A 14,005-nucleotide genomic window follows, 5' to 3' on the forward strand; every position below is an offset into this window, starting at 1 on the left:
CATTTGAATTGAATCACTTTTGACCTTAACGAAGGCGAGGTGGGAAACATGGTTTCCAGGTGGGGAGGGAGGATGTGTGCGGGTGGATGGGGGATGAGGGGAGGAATGGGTTAGAGCTGTCTTTGTATGCATTTCTCTGTTTATTATATATATATATATATATATATATATATATATATATATATATATATATATATATATATATATATATATATATATATATATATACAAAAAAAAAATTGTAACAAGTATTTGATACACTGCCGATTTTGCAGGTTTTCCTACTTACAAAGCATGTAGAGGTCTGTAGTTTTTTATCATAGGTACACTTCAACTGTGAGAGACGGAATCTAAAACAAAAATCCAGAAAATCACATTGTATGATTTTTAAGTAATTAATTTGCATTTTATTACATGACATAAGTATTTGATCACCTACCAACCAATAAGAATTCTGGCTCTCACAGACCTGTTAGTTTTTCTTTAAGAAGCCCTCCTGTTCTCCACTCAATACCTGTATTAACTGCACCTGTTTGAACTCGTTACCTGTATAAAAGACACCTGTCCACACACTCAATCAAACAGACTCCAACCTCTCCACAATGGCCAAGACCAGAGAGCTGTGTAAGGACATCAGGGATACAATTGTAGACCTGCACAAGGCTGGGATGGGCTACAGGACAATAGGCAAGCAGCTTGGTGAGAAGGCAACAACTGTTGGCGCAATTATTAGAAAATGGAAGAAGTTCAAGATGATGGTCAATCACCCTCGGTCTGGGGCTCCATGCAAGATCTCACCTCGTGGGGCATCAATGATCATGAGGAAGGTGAGGGATCAGCCCAGAACTACACGGCAGGACCTGGTCAATGACCTGAAGAGAGCTGGGACCACAGTCTCAAAGAAAACCATTAGTAACACACCGCGCCGTCATGGATTAAAATCCTGCAGCGCACGCAAGGTCCCTCCTGAGTGGCGCAGTGGTCTAAGGCACTGCATCGCAGTGCTAACTGTGCCACTAGAGATCCTGGTTCAAATCCAGGCTCTGTCGCAGCCGGCCGCGACCGGGAGACTCATGGGTGGCGCACAATTGGCCCAGCGTCATCCAGGGTAGAGGAGGGAATGGCCGGCAGGGATGTAGCTCAGTTGATAGAGCATGGCGTTTGCAACGCCAGGGTTGTGGGTTCGATTCCCATGGGGGGCCAGTATATAAAAATAAAATTAAAAAAATATGTATTCACTAACTGTAAGTCGCTCTGGATAAGAGCGTCTGCTAAATGACTAAAAATGTAAATGTAAATGTAAAAATGTCCCCCTGCTCAAGCCAGCGCATGTCCAGTCCCGTCTGAAGTTTGCCAATGACCATCTGGATGATCCAGAGGAGGAATGGGAGAAGGTCATGTGGTCTGATGAGACAAAAATATAGCTTTTTGGTCTAAACTCCACTCGCCGTGTTTGGAGGAAGAAGAAGGATGAGTACAACCCCAAGAACACCATCCCAACCGTGAAGCATGGAGGTGGAAACTTTTCTGCAAAGGGGACAGGACGACTGCACCGTATTGAGGGGAGGATGGATGGGGCCATGTATCACGAGATCTTGGCCAACAACCTCCTTCCCTCAGTAAGAGCATTGAAGATGGGTCGTGGCTGGGTCTTCCAGCATGACAACGACCCGAAACACACAGCCAGGGCAACTAAGGAGTGGCTCCATAAGAAGCATCTCAAGGTCCTGGATTGGCCTAGCCAGTCTCCAGACCTGAACCCAATAGAAAATCTTTGGAGGGAGCTGAAAGTCCATATTGCCCAGCGACAGCTCCAAAACCTGAAGGATCTGGAGAAGGTCTGTATGGAGGAGTGGGCCAAAATCCCTGTGTGCAAACCTGGTCAAGACCTAGAGAAAACGTATGATCTCTGTAATTGCAAACAAAGGTTTCTGTACCAAATATTAAGTTCTGCTTTTCTGATGTATAAAATACTTATGTCATGCAATAAAATGCAAATTCATTACTTAAAAATCATACAATGTGATTTTCTGGATTTTTGTTTTAGATTCTGTCTCTCACAGTTGAAGTGTACATATGATAAAAATTACAGACCTCTACATGCTTTGTAAGTAGGAAAACCTGCAAAATTGGCAGTGTATCAAATACTTGTTCTCCCCACTGTATATCTCATTAAGGGAGCCTAAAGATAAATAATCCACTTGTTTAGATAGGAAAATTGTACTCCATTAATAAAGAATTAAAATTTAAGGTGAGTGTGTTGGGGGCAACTGGCCCCTCCTCTAATGGAGCAACTGCCCCCCTCCCCCAGCAATCCAATACAAGCAATGGTACCTAAATTAGCATCTTCCTAATCATGTCCAACGTCATTGAGTTACACAGTCATTTTATATATACTGTAGGATGATTTGGACATGATTTGGCATGAAAATGAAGAGGGACCTTACATCAATTCCTCATCATAATGAGGATATTAATAGTGAGATGTGCAATATCATTTTGTTTCAATATTTGATTTATTTAAGTAAAATAATACACCAAAACTTTAACTGTTAAGAGTAAAAAAAAAAAAAGTGTAAACTGAATCCACTTATTTCCCTTCATAGTTTGTTTGCCTAAGTATGACCATCAAACACATACCTCATTTTTACCAAACATTTTTGTGTCAGCCAATCGACATTGTTCTTAGGGGGGGGGGGCACGTTACTTATGTCTAATTGATATTAAAGGCCAAAAGGCAACACTTGCTGGCTGTGATTGAGTAATGGAAATCTAAAAAACAGTCTCTGCCTGGACCCCCAGTGGCTTTAGTGACGTGGAGCTGTTGCTCTTCCGTTGTAGGCCGTTGTCCGGATCGATTGTACAAATTAGTGCTCCACATGGCCCTCGCGCAAGTTTCAGGTAACAGCACAGGTAAAGTGAGCCGATCAGCCGATCAGAGAGGAGGACTCCAAAAAGAAGACGGAATGTAAGACCCAACCTGACCTATAAACCAGTTGGAGAGAGAGCTTATTTGTAGGGAAAAGAACCATAGGCCAAATGCTATAAGCAGCTGACAAATGCTCTCAAATGCTAAATCCTGCATGAAATTAGTCAACATTTGATATTAAACATTGAATACACCGGTAGCAGTATCTGTATCAGATATTGCAATAGGTATTACATATTAACATGTATTTACAAAACTACCATTTAATACAATGTTGTTAACAGTTATTTTATTACTGTGTAGTTACATAGATATATGGAAACCTAGGATAAAGTGTTACTGTCTGAGATATATAATACTGCTCTAATTATTGTAACGTAAATGCTGTGGTGCCCCTGGCCTGAAAATTATCGAATTAAATGGGCATGTATTACGGGCCTACACATAAAGGAGTTCTAGGGACCCCTTGTGTCCAAAAGAGGACATTGTCCTGTCATTTAATCACTGCTGATAAAATAAACCAACGTTTTTCTAAACAGAGATGTAGCATGAATGATGCTCAGGAGTAAAATAGTAATAGTCAAGTGCACGTTACGTATTTGAACAATAAGCACAATTTACACATTTTTTTGTAAACATCATAACCCGTTGTTATTACAACATTATTACGTCGTAGTTAATCAAGACAATACATTACATTGACCAGTAGGAGGTAGCCATATACGCTTTATCATTTGACATAAACGAGAAATAAACAGTCATATAATATATTAAACTGCTTCTTATACGACATAAAGGTGTAAAAATAACAGTACCCCAACTATCAGATATTATGTTACAATCTAACACACTGAAAATGGTGCCGAATTACGTTGTAACATTCTAACTGTGTTTATTGCTACAAACTGACTGCAGCATGTTACAAGCAATACACTATGGTTGTGTAGAGCATCTGCCTACAATACTAACCCTTCAATTGAATAGCAATGCCGCATATTTTTGTGTTCATGAAAGATGTAAATGCTTCTAATTTCACAGAATTCCTTGAGAAAAATATTCTACCAGGAGTGGGGTTCGAACCCACGCGGACACATGTCCATTGGATCTTAAGTCCAACGCCTTAACCACTCGGCCATCCTGGTATGTACAAAAACTTGCATGGACGTCTTGGTTTATAAACCTGAGTGAACCATTTTTATGTATAAGGATGTCTTGGTTTATAAACTTGAGAGTGAACCATTTGTATGTGTATTTACACAGCTTGCCAAGCAAGTACTTTACAACGGCGGTAGCTGCATGTACACTTACATGCAGAGTAATAATTCGATATTAAACAGATTATGGCAGTAAACAGATTATACAATAGTCATGTAAACACCTTACTTTACTTATCTTAATCGGTGTAAGGTCAAACTCGAAGTAATCATACGCCAATTAAAGAACCTGGTTTTCTGGGCAATCTTTTGAATTATTAGGACATGTAAACGCCTTAATCGGCGTTCCAACTGTGTATTTGATCTGCGCATGTGCTAGCACCAGCCGAGCTTGCCTCCCTCTTTAGCACGAGTGAAGTGAATTAGGAACAACTGAATATATGCGTTTTAGAAGTAGTTTTCACATACACATTTTGCAGTGGGTATAGAAACCACCTTTCAAAGCCTTACAGCCTGAAATGAAAACACATAAAATCTGACTTTTTCCGGCTTTATTTACACACAGTAACCCAGAATATCCAAGTGCCAAATAAACATCGAAAAACCTCTGAAGATTAATGAAAATTAAAACAGTAAAATACCCTATTTGGATGTGAACACCCCCTGAGTTAATACTTGGTGGAACCACCTTTTGCTTGAATTACAGCCATGAGTCTCTTTGAATACATCTCTACTAACTTTGCACACATAGCAATATTAATAATAATAATAAATAATAAAGCCGTAAAAAGTCTGATTTTATGTGTTTTAATTTCAGGCTGTAAGGCAACAAAAGGTGAACATTTTGAAAGGAGGTGGTGACTCTCTATACCCACTGTATATGTCCGAACTCAGAATCAAATATTCTTACCAAAAATAACATGGTCGCTGTGGTAGAACGTTTATTTTGATTGCTGATTTTCTGCATTTATCGGAATGCCATGGTAGCCTGATTTCGGATGTGTCCATGAAAACAAGACTATTAGAGAAATTTTGCTTCTTGCAAAGCATGTAAACGTTTTAATATAACTATTATATTAATTTGATTATCCACAATAATCGCAAATAATTCGATATTAATCTGATTATGGCAGTAGGTAGATTATGCAATGTAATATTTGTGTTGTGGAGACTATCACCAGGCAGGAGACGAGAGTACAGTTTAGTGTTGTTTAGTAAAAACATCTGGTGCCCCACAGCCCCCGGGCCAATAATGCAATGTAACATTACACTGCCTTAATACATTACTGCTTAGTAATAGCATAGTAATTAATATAGATAGATATTGATCACCAATACTACACTCCTCTCCATTGTCGCGCCTGCTGTTACACACACCTCTTACCATCATTACGTGCATCAGCGCTCATTGGACTCACCTGGACTCCTTCACTTTGTTGATTGCCCCTTCTATATCTGTCTGTTCCCAAGTTTGATCCCTGTGTCTGCATTGATGTTGTTTCGTTTCCCCTGTACAGAGGCTGTCCGTGTTTTGTTCCATGTCTTTTATTTATTAAATCATCACCCTGTACTTTCTTCCCGTCTCCCAGCGTCTGTCGAACCGAGATCGTCACACCCATAGATTTTAACTTCCAGACGACAAGGTAAATACGTTTGGGAAATATTAATGCAATATCTGATCAATGCATTCTTAAACATTTCTCAACTACTGGGTTGAAGCAGACTTTTCAGAGCCCAGCACAAATCCAGGAGATTATTCTGCCCCGATGATGGAACTTGTGTCCTAGTAACTAACCCAGGTAATGTCCTTTTTCTTTCCTTTTATATAAGACATATTAAAGTGTTTGTTTAACTGTTTGTTACCTCCTGAAACAGCTCAACTCACAGGTCAAGCTTTTGAGGTGCCCTTCGCTGTCAAACAGGATATCGCCGCTCCTCCTGGCCTTCCGGTGGTGGGCCAGGTTCGGATGGAAGGTCAGGCTCTGTTTCTCCCGTACGTCCACAGTCAGGAGAATAGTCCTGGGGGTCGTTATTGTTCTTGTTCTCTCAGCATGTCTCTGCTGGGGTGTTGGACCGTAGCAGATGATCCACATGAACGTTGACATGGCGATGACCAACTTGGACTTGGTAAGTCAAAGGTCCTCTGCGTCGCAAGATCACACCTGTGTACCACAGGCGCTTGGGGTGTCTGAAATCACGTAACATCACCCTCTCTATCTGACAGTCTTTGAGTGTCTGTCATGAGATTTCTTCTGCTGTAGCTGGTGCTTTGCCACAGTGTTTGACAAGTCTGGTTTAAAAAATGTCAGGCGGGTACGTGGTTGGCGTTTCAGAAACAGTTCCGATGGTATACGTTCTGTTACTGTGTGTGGTGTGTTATGGTAAATAAACAGGAAACAGGGAAGCCTTTGGTAGGTGGGCACAGAATGAACCTCAAATCTAGTCTAGGCCTTCTTAAAGGTTTGCACGGCTCTCTCCGCTGCTCCGTTTGATTCCGGATGGTAAGGTGGTGACAGGATGTGCCTTACTCCATTGTTCTTGAGAAACATTTCGAAATCGTTCGACGTGAAAGGAGGGCTATTGTACGAGACGAGCACCTTGACTAGTCCAAAGCATGCGAATAGGTGTCTGAGAAGATTGATGGTCTTCTCAGCTGTGGTCAGTTGAGTAGGGAACACTTCCATCCACTTGGAATGGACAACAAGAAAGTGTTGCTTGTCAATCTTGGCGTAATCCACATGATGCTTTCCCATGGTATAACAGCCCAGGACCATCAATGAAGAGGTGCAGTAGCAGGCTTGTTGTGAACAACTTTACAGGGGAGCAGTGGCCTACATGCTGCTGAATGTCCTGATCCAGTCTATGCCTCCACAGATAACTGCACAGGGGGCTTTCATTCGAGTGATCCCTGGTTGTCCCTCATGCAGGTCAGATAGCAGTCTCCTCTGAAATTTGTGATGTACCACCACCCTTGATCCCCTTGATCAGTAAACAACTGGTCTTTCTTGTCGATGATTGGACGATAGTTATTATCATTTACGAAGGTTGGCCAGCCAGGTCTTCCTCTTGTCCTCTGCTATGTCTGAAGCAGATACAGTATGGGCAGTTCGTCGATGAGAGAGATCTGGAAGACTGCTCTATCAACTTCACTGTCTGAGTCACTTTTGCATGGTAGTCTTGATAGTGCATCGGTATTTGCGTGATCACTGGATCGTCTGTACTCAATCTCGTAGTTGTAAGCTAGCAATATCAGAGCCCAACGCTGCATTTGAACTGCAGCCAGGGTTGGTATGGTTCAAGGATGGCCAACAGAGGCTTGTGATCTGTTAGCAGTTGGAATTTCCTTCCTTAGAGGTATTTGTGAAACTTCTTCACTCCTAATATTATGCTTAGGGCTTCCTTCTCAATTTGAGCATAATTTTTCTCATTGGTGACAGAGTCTGTGATGCAAATGCAATAGTGTGTTCTTAACATGTGAGATGACGGCTCCTACTCCGTATGTAGATGCATCACACGCGAGTCTCAGCTTCATTTCTGTGTCGTAGTGGGCAAGCCACTTGCTCTTTAGCAGACACTGTTTGCAAGTCTTGAATGTGTCTTCGCATTGTGGAGACCAATTCCACTTTGTATCGGCCTGCAGCAGTTGATGAAGCGGATGCAACAATGTGGACAAGTTTGCCACAAACTTTCCGTAATAGTTCAGGAGCCCCAAAAATGACCTCAGCTCTGAAACATTTGTGGGTGCTGGTGCATTTATGATTGCTTCCACCTTGCTGTTGGTTGGATGCAGTCCTTGTGCGTCAATCTTGTATCCGAGATACTCCACTGAGTCCTGGAGGAACTCACACTTGCTGCTTTTCAATCTCACTCCGTATTTCTCCAGTCTTGACATCACTTTGTCCAGCACTACAAGGTGCTCTTCAATGGTTGGTGCTGACAAGAGGATGTCGTCCATGAAGCACACAACATTGTCTATGCCGTCCAAGATCTGATCCATTGTGTGTCGGAATTGCTGGAACTGTCGAGATTCCATAAGCCAAGAAATTGAATCTGAATAGCCCCTAGTGTTTATTGATGGTCAGATACTGTTCTGACTCCGGATCCAGCTTCAGTTGCTGATAAGCGAATGACAAGTTCAGCTTACCGATAACCTTCCCACCAGCTAGAGTGGCAAACTGATCTCCAGGGTTTGGTAGTGGATATTCCTCTGGGAGTATGCAGCGATTTACTGTGACCTTGTAGTCTCTGCACATTCTGACAGCCTTGTCTTTCTTTGGGACTACAACGATCGGAACGGCCCAGTCGCTCCTCTCCACTTTTGTGATGATGTTCAATTTTAGTCTCATCTTACCAGAGTACCTTCTTCCATATGTTTGGGGAGTCTCCCACAACATGTTTGCTTATTTTGGCTTTTTTCTGGCCACTCTTCCATAAAGCCCAGCTCTGTGGAGTGTACGGCTTAAAGTGGTCATATAGACAGATACTCCAATCTCCGCTGTGGAGCTTTGCAGCTCCTTCAGGGTTATCTTTGGTCTCTTTGTTGCCTCTCTGATTAATGCCCTCCTTGCCTGGTCTCTTGGCAGGTTTGTTGTGGTGCCATATTCTTTCAATTTTTTAATAATGGATTTAATGGTGCTCTGTGGGATGTTCAAAGTTTCGGATATTTTTTATAACCCAACCATGATCTGTACTTCTCCACAACTTTGTCCCTGACCTGTTTGGAGAGCTCCTTGGTCTTCATGGTGCCGTTTGCTTGGTGGTGCCCCTTGCTTAGTGGTGTTGCAGACTCTGGGGCCTTTCAGAACAGGTGTATATATATACTGAGATCATGTGACAGATCATGTGACACTTAGATTGCACACAGGTGGACTTTATTTAACTAATTATGTGACTTCTGAAGGTAATTGGTTGCACCAGATCTTATTTAGGGGCTTCATAGCAAAGGGGGTGAATACATATGCATGCACCACTTTTCCATTATTTATTTTAATAACAAGTTATTTTTTTAATTTCACTTCACCAATTTGGACTATTTTGTGTATGTCCATTACATGAAATCCAAATAAAAATCCATTTAAATTACAGGTTGTAAAGCAACAAAATAGGAACAACGCCAAGGGGGGAGAATACTTTTGCAAGGCACTGTAAATAAGATAGAAAGCCATCCAATATTAGTTTAATTTATGACACAAATGTTAGCTTGTGTCACGCCTAATCCTGCTCCCTCCCTCCGGCGCTCGATGTCGCCCGTCTACTAACCACCGGTCCTGGCTTCATTATTATGCACACCTGTTCCCCATCATTACGCACACCTGGTCGCCATTCCCTCCTTGATTACTCCCCCTTTATTTAGCCCTCAATTGTCTTCAGTCACTAGGTGTTATTGTTTTCTCTCTCATTCTGTACGCTCCTCATGTTTGTTCATATGCATCGGTTCTTTATTAAACTCACCTTCTGCACCTGTTTCCTGACTCCCGGCGTATATGTTACAGAATAACACCTCGACGATATGGAAGCAGCAGAAGATTCAATCCTCTTCCATACGGTTAACGAACAAGGTCATCTACTCCATCAACACCATGACCAGCTGGCGAAACTGGGTACGGCCATGGAGGAGGTCCTCCGCGTTCTCCACCGCCTCGACACCACTAGCGAGGTTCTCCATTCCCCTATCAGAGGGCCTCTTACCACGGGTCGTCACAGTGAGCCAGTCCCCCAGCCTACCCAGCCGTCCGCCCAGGTCAGCAATGCCCGACTATCCCTTCTGGAGAAATATGACGGCACTCCATCAAAATTCCGTGGCTTCTTACTCCAGTGCTCCCTCTATTTCGCCTATCAGACGAGAGCCCCCACCACTGAGAGGTCCACGGTTGCCACCGTCATTTCCCTGCTGACCGGACTGGTGTTGGAGTGGGCTACAGCCATCAAGGAGAGAGGAGAGGAGGAGCTGGGTTCCTATGAGAGGTTCAAGGCTCTGTTCAGGGTGGTCTTCGACCATCCTCCAGTGGGCAGAGAGGGAGGTGAGTGACTTTTCCTCAAGTGTTGTCTCTACAGCTCGAGTGGACTCCGGTGCTATTGGGAACTTCATCGACCAGGCCTTCGCTTCCTCCCTGAACTTAACCTCATACCTGCTCTCCTCTCCTTTTCCTATCCAAGCTCCGGACACATGACCATTGGGATCCGACACAGTTACACACATCACCGCACCACTCACCCTTACCGTGGGACCCATGCACCAGGAAAGCCTTCCCTTCTTCATATCCTCCACAACTGTACACAAGGCAATTTTCGGCCTCCCGTGTCTCCAATGTCACAATCCCACCGTCACATGGTCGAGTATGAAAATTACCGCCTGGACACCAGGATGCTGGAGGACCTGCTTTCACGTACCTTGTGGTTCCACGCCAGTTGAGGGCCCTGTGAGTGCCCACCAGCCCATCAATCGGTCCTGCCGTATCGTTGGCCCCGTATGTTGGGACGTAGATGTGGACATGCGCCAGGCTCTGGAGCGGGAACCCGCTCCTGCCACCTGCCATCCGGAGTGTATCTACGTTCCCACAGGGGGGAGAGATCGGCTGTTGATCTGGGCACACACGTCCCTCGCCGCTGGACACCCCGGTATCACCCGCACCATCCCTCTCCGAAAAGTACCGGTGGCCAAAACCATGATCTTGGTTGGGCTAGTATAACAGTACTTTAGGTCTCAGGGCGGGTGACCAATCAATCAATCACATTTATTTATGAAGCCCATTTTAAATCAGCAGATGTCACAAAGTGCTATACAGAAACCCAGCCTAAAACCCCAAACCGCAAGCAATGCAGATGTAGAAGCACTGTGGCTAGGAAAAACTCCCTAGAAAGGCAGGAACCTAGGAAGAAACCTAGATAGGAACCAGGCTCTGAGGGGTGGCCAGTCCTCTTCTGGCTGTGCCGGGTGGAGATTATAGGAGTACATGGGCATTTAAGGCCAGATTGTTCTTCAAGATGTTCAAATGTTCATAGATGACCAGCAGGGTCAAATAATAATCACAGTGGTTGTAGAGGGTGCAACAGGTCAGTACCTCAGGAGTAAATGTCAGTTGGCTTTTCATAGCCGAGCATTCAGAGGTCGAGACAGCAGGTGCGGTAGTGAGAGAGAGTGAGAGTCGAAAACAGCAGGTCCGGGACAAGGTAGCACGTCCGGTGAACAGGTCAGGGTTCCCTAGCCACAGGCAGAACAGTTGAAACTGGAGCAGCAGCACGACCAGGTGAACTGGGGACAGCCAGGAGTCATCAGGCCAGGTAGTCCTGGGGCATGATCCTAGGGCTCAGGTCCTCTGGGATTGGAGGGAGGAGGGAGAGAGAGAGAATTAGAGGGAGCATACTTAAATTCACACAGGACACCCGATAAACGATACCCCCGGACAGGGCCAACCAGGCAGGATATAACCCCACCCACCTTGACAAAGCACAGGCCCCCACACCACTAGAGGGATATCAACAGACCACCAACTTACTACCCTGAGACAAGGCTGAGTATAGCCCACGAAGATCTCCTCCACCGCACGAGCCCGAGGGGGCGCAAAACCGGACAGGAAGATCACGTCTGTGACTCAACCCACTCAAGTGACGCACCCCTCCTAGGGACGGCATGGAAGAGCACTAGTAAGCCAGTGACTCAGCCCCCGTAATAGGGTCAGAGGCAGAGAATCCCAGTGGAGAGAGGGGAGCCAGCAGGGGAGAGACAGCAAGGGCAGTTAGTCGCTCCAGTGCCTTGCCATTCACCTTCGAACCCCTGGGCCAGACTACACTCAATCATAGGACCTACTGAGTCTTCAGTAAAGACTTAAAGGTCGAGACTGTGTCTGCGTCTCTCACATGGATACCAGACCATTCCATAAAAATTGAGCTCTATAGGAGAAAGCCCTGCCTCCAGCTGTTTACTTTAAAATTCTAGGGACAATAAGGAGGCCTGTGTCTTGTGACGGTAGCATACGTGTAGGTATGTACGGCAGGACCAAATCGGAGGGATAGGTAGGAGCAAGCCCATGTAATGCTTTGTGGGTTAGCAGTAAAACCTTGAAATCAGCCCTAGCCTTAACAGGAAGCCAATGTAGAGAGACTAGTACTGGAGTAATATTATGTTTCTAGTCAGGATTCTAGCAGCTGTGTTTAGCACTAACTGAAGTTTATTTAGTGCTTTATCCGGGTAGCCGGAGAGTAGAGCATTGCAGTAGTCAAATCTAGAAGTGACAAAAGCATGGATTAGCTTTTCTGCATCATTTTTGGACAAAAGGTTTCTGATTTTTGCAATGTTACGAAGATGGAAAAAATCTGTCCTTTAAATATTCTTGATATGTTCGTCAAAAGAGACATCACCACACAATGGCTACTAGGGCTTCATCTCACTTTGTCTTTCCTTGATTACTCACATCCCATCTCCTCACCTGTATTGTCTCGCAACTGTATTGGAAGAGAAGGTACAAGGTCCCTCCCCTCTGGACCTTCTTCTCCAATGGGTTTTTAGGAGGCGAGGAGAGGAATCGAGGAAGGATACATTGAGAAAGAGCCTAGCACTCACCTGTCAACTAGCTCACGTGCTACACACTCACCCCTCTGTTACACTCACTAACCTCCTCCTTCTATAGGAGCTATAGGAGGACAGGCTCATTGTAATGGCTGGAATGGAATAAATGTAATGGTATCAAACAGATGAAACATATGCAAACCACATTTGATTCCGTTCAATTGGTTCCATTCCAGCCATTACAATGAGCCCGTCCTCTTATAGCTCCTCCCACCAGACTCCACTGTTCTCCGCATCAACCTCAGCAGCCAGCAGAGCAGACTGTGTGAAATGAGTCAATCTAGCATCCACAGAATTAATTTTGTGGGTATTTAATTCTGCTACATTGACTCAGTTATACTGTTAATGGCGTAGGAGGAGGTGAAAGGGGTGTGACTGTAGCAGAGATGAGCTTCAGGTGAGTTCTAGTAGCCACTGTGATGTGATGTCATCTCCCCTGAGACGTGAAGTAGTATCTCCTCCTGTCTATCATGAATGTATCTATACTTTAATACCGTAACCATCTCGGCTGTGGGAGGATCTCCTCCTGCAATTTTGTACCGATTTGCTTCATTCTGCTACACTCACTTTCCTCCTTCTCCAGTGGTTGGCATGCTAGCTACAAGTGTCATTTGATTAGAGTTTGCGTCCCGGGCCGGTCAGCCATACAGGGATGGAACTCATACATTATTACATGGCTACTTTGCAACACATGTAAAAGTTACCCTTCACTGTGGTCACTCTCCAGGGTATTTTTCTCTTGCCTCCGCTAGCCGTGCTCTCCACTTTTGGTTACAATGGATGGGAGATTATTTATGGAATGCATACCCAATGCAGACGTTTGACGGCATGTCCAATGCACTTGTACATGTGGCTTGTCATTTCTGTACTGAAATAGGATTAGCAAATCCTCACACATTGTTTAGATTTGAGACTATCCTACCAACGGGACATTAAACACTGTAATATCTTATGTTTCACCGAGTCGTGACTCATCCCAGTCAAAACTGTTCGCTGCTCTGGCACCCCAATGGTGGAACAAGCTCCCTCACGACGCCAGGACAGCGGAGTCACTCACCACCTTCCGGAGACATTTGAAACCCCACCTCTTTAAGGAATACCTGGGATAGGCTAAAGTATTCCTTCTAACCCCCCCCCCCCCCCCCCCCAAATTGTAAAGTGGTTATCCCACTGGCTATAGGGTGAACGCACCAATTTGTGAGTCGCTCTGGCTAAGAGCGTCTGCTAAATGACGTTAATGTGCCCTTGAGCAAGGCACTTAACCCTAATTGCTCCTGTAAGTCGCTCTGGTTAAGAGCGTCTGCTAAATGACTAAAATGTAATGTAAAATGTGGCTGAACGACGATATGGATAACA

The 14,005-nt window shown here is 44.4% G+C and overlaps 1 pseudogene across 1 annotated transcript in view; it reads right to left on the reverse strand.

Moving 5' to 3' along the window:
• LOC311116536 (utrophin-like) overlaps nucleotides 1-8,080 on the reverse strand; it is a 275,197-nt pseudogene extending 267,117 nt beyond the window's left edge. Inside the window, exon 1 of the transcript in view lies at nucleotides 7,853-8,080. The product of the transcript in view is annotated as an utrophin-like (transcript). The remainder of the gene's footprint in view (nucleotides 1-7,852) is intronic.
• Nucleotides 8,081-14,005: the final 5,925 nt, after the last annotated feature.

The sequence above is a fragment of the Coregonus lavaretus genome (genome assembly GCF_964263955.1).
Source record: "Coregonus lavaretus genome assembly, contig: HAP1_SCAFFOLD_535, whole genome shotgun sequence".
Taxonomy (NCBI): Eukaryota; Metazoa; Chordata; class Actinopteri; order Salmoniformes; family Salmonidae; genus Coregonus; species Coregonus lavaretus.